At 39.1% G+C, this 10,763-nt stretch overlaps 1 non-coding gene across 1 annotated transcript; it reads right to left on the reverse strand.

The window, feature by feature from the left end:
* Window positions 1–6,034: 6,034 nt before the first annotated feature.
* Window positions 6,035–6,141, reverse strand: LOC127124218 (small nucleolar RNA R71). Its single transcript, XR_007803840.1, has one exon. It is a non-coding gene; the product is annotated as a small nucleolar RNA R71 (small nucleolar RNA).
* Window positions 6,142–10,763: the final 4,622 nt, after the last annotated feature.

Below are 10,763 nucleotides of genomic sequence, written 5' to 3' on the forward strand. Positions count from 1 at the left end.
TTCTTAAGAGTTTATCGAATATCCTGGATATAAAATGTGATCCACCATCACTTATGACAAGTCGTGGTACTCCAAATCTGGGGAAAATATTGTTTTTAAACAACTTGATGACTACTCTTGTGTCGTTAGTGGGTGAGGCTATAGCTTCTATCCATTTGGACACATAGTCGACAGCTACCAAAATATACTTGTTTCCCATCGAAGATGGAAAAGGTCCCATGAAATCAATACCCCAAACATCAAATAATTCCACTTCTTGGATGTTCTTCAAAGGCATTTCGTCGCGTCTTGAGATGTTTCCAGCACGCTGGCACCGGTCACATTGGACAATATAAGTATGGACATCACGCCATAGTGTTGGCCAATAAAGACCAGCTTGAAGGATCTTAGTGTATGTCTTGGATGTGCTTAAATGTCCACCATATGGTGAAGAGTGACAATGCTCTATGATATTTCTGACTTCTTCTTCTGGGACACAATGTCGAAAGATGTCATTTGTTCCTCTTTTAAAAAGGAGTGGTTCGTCCCAATCGAAATGTCTTATATCTTTAAAGAGCTTCTTCTTTTGTTAATAATTGAGGTCAGGTGGTATGATATCAACGGCTAGATAATTCACAAAATAAGCGTACCATGGTACTCTGCTAATCTCTGAAACTGTTCCAAAGTTGTCTCTATCAGGTTCAAGGGGAACAGTATCTAACTTAGCTATCAATCTTTCATAGGTGAAATCATTATTTATAGGTAAGTGGTCTGACTTCAGATGCTCTAGTCTGGAAAGATGGTCAGCAACTACGTTTTTTGTTCCTTTTTTGTCTCAGATATCTAAGTCGAACTCTTGTAGCAAAAGGGTCCATCTGAGTAACCTAGGTTTTGTGTCCTTTTTTCTTAGAAGGTAACGGATAGCTGCATGGTATGTGTAGACTATAATCTTAGATCCGACAAGATAAGACCTAAATTTATCAATTGCAAAAACTAGAACTAGGAGTTCCTTCGTTATTGTCGTATAATTGAGTTGAGCGGCATCTAGCGTTCTACTAGCGTAATATATCACATGTAATTTATTATTTATTCTTTGTCCTAAATCAGCTCCTACAACGAAATCGCTAGCATCACACATTATTTCAAAAGGTTGAGTCCAATCCGGAGTTTGTAAAGTGGGTGCTGAAATTAGTGCTTGTTTTAAATGATTAAAGGCTTAGATACATTTTTCATTGAAAATGAATTCAACGTCTTTCATCAGAAGGCCGGTCATGGGTTTTGTTATTTTAGAGAAATCTTTGATAAAGCGTCGGTAAAAACGGCGTGTCCAAGAAAACTTTGGACTTCTCTAACAGTCTTAGGATGGTTAAGGTTTTCTATCACTTCTATCTTTGCTTTGTCGACCTCAATGCCTCTTTCAGATATTATATGTCCTAACACTATGCCTTCTTTAACCATAAAGTGACACTTCTCCCAGTTTAATACAAGGTTAACTTCTACGCATCTTTCTAGGATTTTCTCAAGATTAATGAGGCAATTCTCAAAGTCAAACCCACATACCGAGAAATCATCCATGAAAACTTCCATAATTCCGTCGAGATAATCTGTGAAGATTGACATCATACAACGTTGGAAAGTAGCTGGCGCGTTGCAGAGTCCAAATGGCATTCGTTTGTAAGCAAATGTTCCGTAAGGACAGGTGAAGGTTGTTTTCTCTTGATCCTCAGGGTGTATGGGTATTTGGAAAAATCCAGAATATCCATCCAGATAACAAAAGTAAAAGTGTCTGGCAAGACGCTCAAGCATTTGATCTATGAATGGAAGGGGGAAATGGTCTTTCCTAGTTGCCTTATTGAGTTTCCTATAGTCTATGCACATACGCCATCCACCTTTTATACGTTTAGCCACATGCTCGCCCTTCTCGTTCTGCACGACTGTGATGCCTCCTTTTTTGGGTACCACATGTACATGACTTACTCATATACTATCGGAGATCTGATAGATTATACCAGCTTGTAGCAGTTTGAGGACTTCCTTCTTTACCACCTCACTCATTACAGGGTTGATTCTTCTATGATGTTCTCTGGAAGGTTTTGAATCCTCCTCTAGCAAGACTCTGTGCATACACACGGATGGGCTTATACCTTTTAAATCAGAGATGTTGTATCCTAAGGCAGAGGGGTATATTCGTAAAACATTCAAGAGTTGGTTTGTCTCGTCTTGGTTTAAGGTGACACTAAATATTACTGGGCAGATCATTTCTTTATCCAAAAACTCGTATCTTAGGTTCTTGGGTAATTCCTTAAGTTCTTGAGCGGGTTTTTGAGAGTTTGGTTAAAGGTCTGGAGTAAGGGACAAACATTCATTAGTGTGAGGTTCCGTTTCCTTTAGCTCATCATCCTTTTAATTCGGGTTTGAAAATGGTTCGATCATAGGTTCTTCTTGATCAAATTCCCTTATGCATTCATCTATGATATCAATTGCGTAACATGCGTCTCCTATGATTGGTTCCATCAGGAACTTTGAAAGAATAAACTCTATCTTTTCATCTCCTACTTCGAAAGTTAATTTTCCTCTTTTAACATCTATTATAGCTCCGGATGTTTATAAAAATGGTCTACCTAAAAGGATAGGGATATCGTCGTCTTCTTTGATATCCATGACCACAAAGTCTGCGGGATATAAAGTTGACCGATCCTAACAGGGATATCTTCTAATATGCCTACAGGATACTTAACATATTTATTGGCTAATTAGAGGGACATCTTAGTTGGTTGTAATTCTCCTAAGTTTAACCTTTTAAACATAGCTAAGGGCATTAAACTCACACTAGCGCCTAAGTCTATGAAAGCTTTGTCAATCACATGACTCCCTAGAATGCAAGGTATAGAAAAACTCCCAGGGTCTTTCTCCTTCTTAGCAAGTTTATTCTCAGAAATAAAGTTGCATTCCAAGGGTTTGGGATCATCAAGCCTACGCTTGTTGGTTAAGATGTCTTTGAGAAATTTGGCGTAAGATGGAATTTGGGAGATGGCTTCGGTGAAAGGAATCTCTACATGAAGCTTCTCTATTAATTTTATAAACTTTTGGTATTGGTTATCGATTTTGGTTTGTTTAAGTCTTTGCGGATATGGTATTGGTGGTTTGTACGGGGGTGGTGGTTTATAAGCTTTATCCTTGGCTTCTCCTTCTTGGTCGATCTATTTTTCGGGTTCCACTGGTTCCCCTCCTTGGTTGGTAGGTATATTTTCTTTAGAAGCTTTGGACTCGCTCATTGCTGGGTTATAAGGCCCTTCGTAAGCGGTCCCACTTCGTAATGTGATAACGTTAGCTTGCCCTCGAGGGTTGAGTTGAGGTTGTCTAGGGAATTATCCTTTAGGTGTAGTTTTTGGGGCTTGGTTTTGTGCTACCTGTGAGATCTGGGTTTCAAGCATCTTATTGTGAGTAATTATCTGATCAACCTTAGTCACTAATTGCGTTATCAGTTTGTTTACGTGAATGTTCTGGTTTAGGAATTCTTTATTTTGCTGAGTCTGGCCTGATATAAAGTTCTCCATGATCTTCTCAAGGTTAGGCTTCTGGGGTACAAGTTGCATAGGTTGATTTGGTTTTGGGGCTTGAAAACCTTGTGGTCTTTTGATGACACTGAATTCACCGTATTTTCGACTCTGATTCCGCATGCATTTTAGTTGTTTTATTGTTATTTTGTTATGTTATTACTATGTTTCTCTTTGTTTTCAGGTTTTTACTTTAATCGGAGTCCCGATCAAGAAAAGGAGTGAAAATGAGCTAAAAACCCTAAAATTCAGCATTTTACACTTATGGCTCCCACTGTGGCTGGCGCCAAGGACCCAGCCATGACGTGTCCTAGCTCAACTTCCCTCAACTGCCACGTTCCCCACTACTTCCACTAAGGCGCCACAATTTGGCCTTATGGCGGGCGTCATGGACTTGTGGCAGGCGCCACAAGAAGGAAAGTTTTCCCTCCCAATTTCAAACTGAAGGGCATCCTTATCATTTCCATTATTTTACTTGCCTATAAATAGAGACTCAAATTCATTTGTTTAATCATCCAAACTTAGAGCAGAGGCAAACTTAGAGCAAACTTAGTTTCACTTAGGCATATATTCAGTATTTTAAAGTGGTAATCGCTTCGCATTGGGGCGTTACCACAATTGTGTAATCGAGTCTGTAATCGAGTTTGGAGCATTTTGGAAGGAAGTTAATCCTGCCGCCATTTTCATTTCCGCTTTGAATTTTATTCAACCCTCCGATTGGAGCAGGTTTTTATTACTCTACCTTTATCTAATTTATTTTGCCGCACTGTCTTTACTTTATTTATTTCTCGCACTCGCTTTACTTTATTTATTTCTCGCACTGTCTTTACTTTATTTATTTCTCGCACTGTCTTTACTTTATTTATTTCTCGCACTCTCTTTACTTTATTTATTTCTCGCACTCGCTTTGCTTTATTTATTTCTCGCACTCGCTTTACTTTATTTATTTCTCGCACTCGCTTTAATTTATTTATTTCCCGCACTCGCTTTACTTTATTTATTTCCTGCACTCGCTTTACTTTATTTATTTCTCGCACTCGCACTACTTTCATTTATTTCCCGCACTCGCACTACTTTATTTACTTTCCGCACTCGCACTACTTTCATTTACTTTCCGCACTCGCACTACTTTTATTTAAATTAAAATGCACCTTTACTTTACCATGTCTAACTAAACCTATAAGGTTAGAATGTAAGGATCGTAATTGAACCGATAATCCGTACAATTGTTCGTAGAAACACTTAAGGGCTATTTTAACTTTCAACTTAAGTTTTCCCGCACTTAATTTCCGTTGGGTAAGATCGAAAGTCGTCCAACGTCCTTTTAAACTTAATTGTTTTTAACTATTTCAAAAACAGCGAAAGCGCTTTGTTTAGTTCATTAGGAGTTTTTAACTTAAGAAGAAAAGTGATTTTAAAACTATTTTCGGACGCTCTTATAAGTTTAGAGTCTGGTTCGTGAGAACCTCTTTTGGTTAAGAAATCCAGGTTAAAATACTTTTCAACTTAGTCAAGATACTATATTTCTTAAAAATAGGTTTACTACTCTAACGTAATGCACGCCTTTTTATAAGTGATAATAAGAGGGTTTGATTAGGGAGTACAACTCGGTTCTGAATACGCGAAAGTGACAGTTCTTGTTAAATTAGTTCTTTTCAAAGTAGGAAACACTGCCCATAAGTAGTCCTATTAGCAAGTACTTGGATTATTAATTGATTACGTGAATTACATTTGAGCCTGTCTTTATTAATTGAACTTTATTTAATACTTTACTTTTCATTGCACACTCTAAAAACCCCTATTTTGATTATCTTAGATAAACACCATAACAATAGATAACGATAGATTGACACTTGGTCTCTGTGGATTCGACAATCTTTTATATTACTCTGACGCGTTCGTATACTTGCGAAAAGCACACATCAAGTCTTTGGCGCTGTTGCCGGGGACAAATTTCGTCAAATTTCATACCCTGTTGTTATATCGTTTAGACTTAGGTTATTTCCCGCCGGTCAATGCGAAGAACTCGCAGCACCGGAAGTTTAGTATACCCTCTGGCGGAACCTGAACGTTACGCTCGCGCACGTTTGTTCTTTCATAGAATTAGGAGAGCTATGGTCGAAGATCAAAACCAAAGACCTCTTAAGGACTTCGCTCAACCATCCAACAAAGAACCTAGTTCTAGTATAGTAAACCCAACCATCCCAGCTAATAATTTCGAACTTAAACCCTCTATGTTGCAGCTAGTGCAACAGAGACAATTCGCAGGTCTCGCTACCGAGAACCCAAACCAACATTTAAAAATCTTTCTCCAATTAGCAGACACTTTTAAAACCAATGGAGCTTCTCCTGAGGCAATACGTTTAAGATTATTCCCTTTTTCCCTCAGAGATAAAGCCCTATCATGGTTAGATTCCCTTCCACCCAATTCCATTACGACTTGGGATAACCTTAGAAGAGTATTCCTTGCTAGATGCTTTCCCCCAAGTAAAACCGCCGTTCTTTGAAACCATATAACTAGATTTACCCAGAACCAAGGAGAATCTATGTTCGAAGCTTGGGAGAGATATAAAGAGCTCTTAAGAGCATGCCCACATCATGGTTTAGAAAACTGGTTAATAATTCAAACCTTCTATAATGGACTTCATTATAACACTAAGATAACCATCGACGCTGCCGCAGGCGGTGCTCTAATGAACAAACCTTATCCTGAAGCTAGTGCCCTCATCGAAGATATGGCTCAAAACCATCAATCATGGGGAGTCGAACGAGCGACGGTTGAGAAGAAGGAAGCCCAAGGAGGAGTGCATGAACTAAGCTCTATAGACATGATGCAAGCTAAAATGGACGCATTAGCCCTCAAGGTCGAGCATATGTGCATAAACCCGAATACTGTAGCCGCAGTTTCGTCGGATTATGAGATATGTGGAACCAAAGGACACCAATCTGTAGAATGCAGTCTATTAAACAAAACCCACTCTGAGCAAGTGAACTACACCCAAGGGAACCCATACTCGAATACCTATAACCCTGGATGGAGGAATCACCCGAACTTCTCCTATAAGAACAATAACCCAATCCAAAATAATGCACCTCCGAGACAATCAGGTTACCAAGCCCCAAGATCAAATCAACCTATGCAACCTATACCACCAAAGCCGAGCCTTGAGAAAATTATGGAAAATTTTATCACTGCTCAAACCCAACAAAACAAGGAATTCATGAACCAGAACATTCACGTTAATGAACTAATTACCCAGTTAGGAACCAAGGTTGACCAAATAGTTACCCATACCAAGATGCTTGAAACCCAGATCTCTCAGGTAGCTTTAAACCAAGCCCCCCAAACCACACCTGGAGGACAGTTCCCTGGATAACCTCAACAAAATCCGAGAGGGCAAGCCAATGCCATTATCCTGTGAAGTGGGAACACTTATGATGAGCCACCAAACCCAAGATTGAGTGAACCCGAAACTTCTAAGGAATATACAACACCCCCGGACGAAGTAAAGGAACCAGAGGAATCTGGAAACCAGGAAAGTCAAGAAAAAGGAGAAAAACCTAAAGATAAAATTTACGTACCACCCCCGCCATATAAACCACCTATACCATATCCGCAAAGACTCAAACAAACCCAGATCAATAACCAATATCAGAAATTTATTAAAGTTATAGAAAAACTTCATGTAGAAATCCCTTTCACAGAAGCCATCACCCAAATACCTTCTTATGCAAAGTTTCTCAAAGACATCCTTACCAACAAACGTAGACTTGACGATCCGAAGCCCTTGGAATGCAATTCTATTTCCGAGAACAAGTTAGCCAAAAAAGATAAAGATCCTGGAAATTTCTCCATTCCTTGTATTTTGGGTAGTCATGTCATCGAAAAAGCTTTTCTAGACTTAGGAGCTAGTGTGAGCTTAATGCCTTTAGCAGTTTGTGAGAGGTTAAACTTAGGAGAATTACAACCTACTAAGATGTCACTTCAGTTAGCCGATAGATCTGTTAAGTATCCGATAGGCATTTTAGAAGATGTCCCTGTTAGGATATGGCAGTTATTTATCCCTATTGATTTTGTTGTCATGGACATCAAAGAGGACAATGATATACCAATCCTTCTAGGTAGACCATTCTTATCAACTGCAGGAGCCATAATAGATGTCAAGAGAGGAAAGTTGACCTTTGAGGTAGGTGACGAGAAAATAGAATTTATACTTTCGAAATTTCTTATGGCACATGTGATGGGAGACGCATGTTATGCCTTAGATATCATTGATGAATGTGTTAGGGAGTTAGAACAAGAGGAAATCATTAAAAGAATTAAGTTGCCATCAACTCTCATAATGGAAGATGATGACTTTAAGAAACCCTACATCGATGATAACCTTTACGAATGTTTATCCCTTATCCCAGATCTTATGCCATGCCCTAAGAAACCAACCTTAGAACTTAAGGAACTGCCTAAGAACTTGAGATATGAGTTCCTCGATGAAGAGATGAACCGTCTAGTTATAGTCAGTGCTACCTTGAGCCAAGAGGAAACAGACCAACTTTTAGATGTTTTACGAAGATATCCCTCGGCCTTAGGATATAATATCTCTGACCTGAAAGGTATAAGCCCATCCGTATGCATGCATCGGATTTCACTCGAAGAAGATTCAAAACCCTCCAAAGAACATCAGAGAAGAATAAACCCTATAATGAGTGATGTTGTTAAAAAAGAAGTACTTAAGTTACTTGAGGAAGGTATAATCTATCAGATCTCGGATAGTAAGTGGGTGAGTCCTGTGCATGTAGTACCTAAAAAGGGAGGCATCACAGTCGTGCAAAACGATAAAGGCGAACATGTAGCAAAACGGTTAGAAGGAGGATGGCGGATGTGTATAGATTATAGAAAATTAAATAAAGCAACTAGGAAGGATCATTTCCCTTTACCATTTATAGACCAGATGTTGGAGCGTCTAGCCAGACACTCTTACTTCTGCTATCTAGATGGATACTCTGGATTCTTCCAAATACCTATCCACCCCGAAGGTCAAGAAAAAACTACCTTTACATGCCCTTATGGAACTTTTGCCTACAGACGAATGCCATTCGGCCTCTGTAACGCTCAACTACTTTCCAACGCTGCATGATGTCAATCTTTGCAGATTACCTAGATGGTATCATGGAAGTGTTTATGGACGATTTCTCGATTTGCGGATTTGATTTCCACAATTGTCTTGCTAACCTTGAGAAAATCCTGGAGAGATGCGTGGAGGTGAACCTCGTGCTAAATTGGGAAAAGTGTCATTTCATGGTGACCGAAGGAGTTGTTTTAGGACATATAGTTTCCGAAAAAGGTATAGAGGTAGATAGAGCTAAAATAGAAGTTATAGAAAACCTAAAACCCCCTAAAACTATCATAGAAGTCCGAAGCTTTCTTGGACACGCTGGATTCTACCGGCGTTTTATCAAGGACTTCTCCAAAATAACTAAGCCTTTAACTGGACTTTTAATGAAAGATGCTGAATTCATTTTCGATGGAAAATGTAATGACGCATTTAATCTTTTAAAGCAAGCACTAATATCAGCACCTATTATGAAACCACCTGATTGGTCAGAATCTTTTGAGATAATGTGCGATGCTAGTGATTATGCGGTTGGAGCCGTTCTAGGATAAAGGAAAGATAAAAAAATTACATGCCATTTATTATGCCAGTAGAACCCTAGATGTTGCCCAACTTAACTACGCAACAACTGAAAAAGAATTACTCGTTGTAGTTTTCGCTATAGACAAATTTAGATCTTATCTAGTAGGAGCAAAAATTATAGTTTACACCGATCATGCTGCCATTCGTTACCTATTAAGTAAAAAAGATGCCAAGCCCAGGTTACTCCGATGGATTCTGTTACTACAAGAGTTTGATTTAGATATAAGAGATAAAAAAGGCACTGAAAATGTAGTAGCTGATCACCTTTCTAGGTTAGAACATCTAAAACCAGATTTAGTACCCATAAATGATGATTTCGCCTATTATAGACTGATAGCTAGACTAGAAACCATTGAAGACGATAGCCTAGGCACTCATGAGCACTTCCAAAATTCCTTAGCAGTAAGTAACGTACCCTGGTATGCAGACTTTGTTAATTACCTAGCCGCTGATATCGTACCCCTTGATCTTGACTACCACCACAAGAAGAAGTTCTTCCACGATGTGAGAAACTTTTATTGGGACGAACCGCTCCTTTTCAAGAGGGGTAAAGATGGCATTTTTCGTCGTTGTATTCCAGAAGAGGAAGTAAAGAGTATAATTGAGCATTGTCACTCTGCATCCTATGGTGGACATGCGAGCACCTCTAAGACATATGCCAAGATTCTTCAAGCTGGCCTATTCTGGCCTACCATGTGGCGTGATGTCTATGCTTGCATCGTCAAATGTGATAGATGCCAACGCACTGGAAACATTTCAAGGCGTGACGAAATGCCTCGAAGAAACATTCAAGAAGTAGAACTCTTCGACGTATGGGGTATAGATTTCATGGGACCTTTCCCACCATCCTTAGGAAACATGTATATCTTAGTAGCTGTAGACTACGTGTCTAAGTGGATTGAAGCTATAGTTGCACCCACAAACGACACTATGGTGGTGATTAAGCTATTTAAAAACTATATATTCCCTAGATTTGGAACACCACGTTTAGTCATAAGCGATGGAGGATCACACTTCATATTGAGAATATTTGATAAACTTTTAAGAAAATATGGAGTTAGGAATAAAGTAGAAACACCATACCACCCACAGACTAATGGCCAAGTAGAAGTATCCAATAGGGAGATAAAACAAATCCTAGAAAAAACTGTTTCTATCTCTAGGAGAGACTGGTCTCAAAAGCTTCAAGAAGCATTATGGGCCTATAGAACCGCTTTCAAAACCCCTATAGGAACAACTCCCTACCAACTAGTTTATGGAAAATCCTGTCACTTACCTTTCGAATTAGAGCATAAGGCCTATTGGGCCATTAAAACTTTGAATTTAGACTACCTGACCGCTGGAGAAAAGCGTATCCTGGACATTCACAAACTAGAAGAACTTAGGCAATCTACCTACGAGAATGCAAAAATATACAAAGAGAGAACAAAAGCCTGGCACGACAAAAGAATAGTAAAGAAAAACTTCAATATAGGCGACCATGTTCTCTTGTTCAACTCTAGGTTACGACTCTTCCCTGGGAAGCTGCGCTCGA

Source organism: Lathyrus oleraceus, chromosome 2 (genome assembly GCF_024323335.1).
Source record: "Lathyrus oleraceus cultivar Zhongwan6 chromosome 2, CAAS_Psat_ZW6_1.0, whole genome shotgun sequence".
In the NCBI taxonomy this organism is placed as follows: Eukaryota; Viridiplantae; Streptophyta; class Magnoliopsida; order Fabales; family Fabaceae; genus Lathyrus; species Lathyrus oleraceus.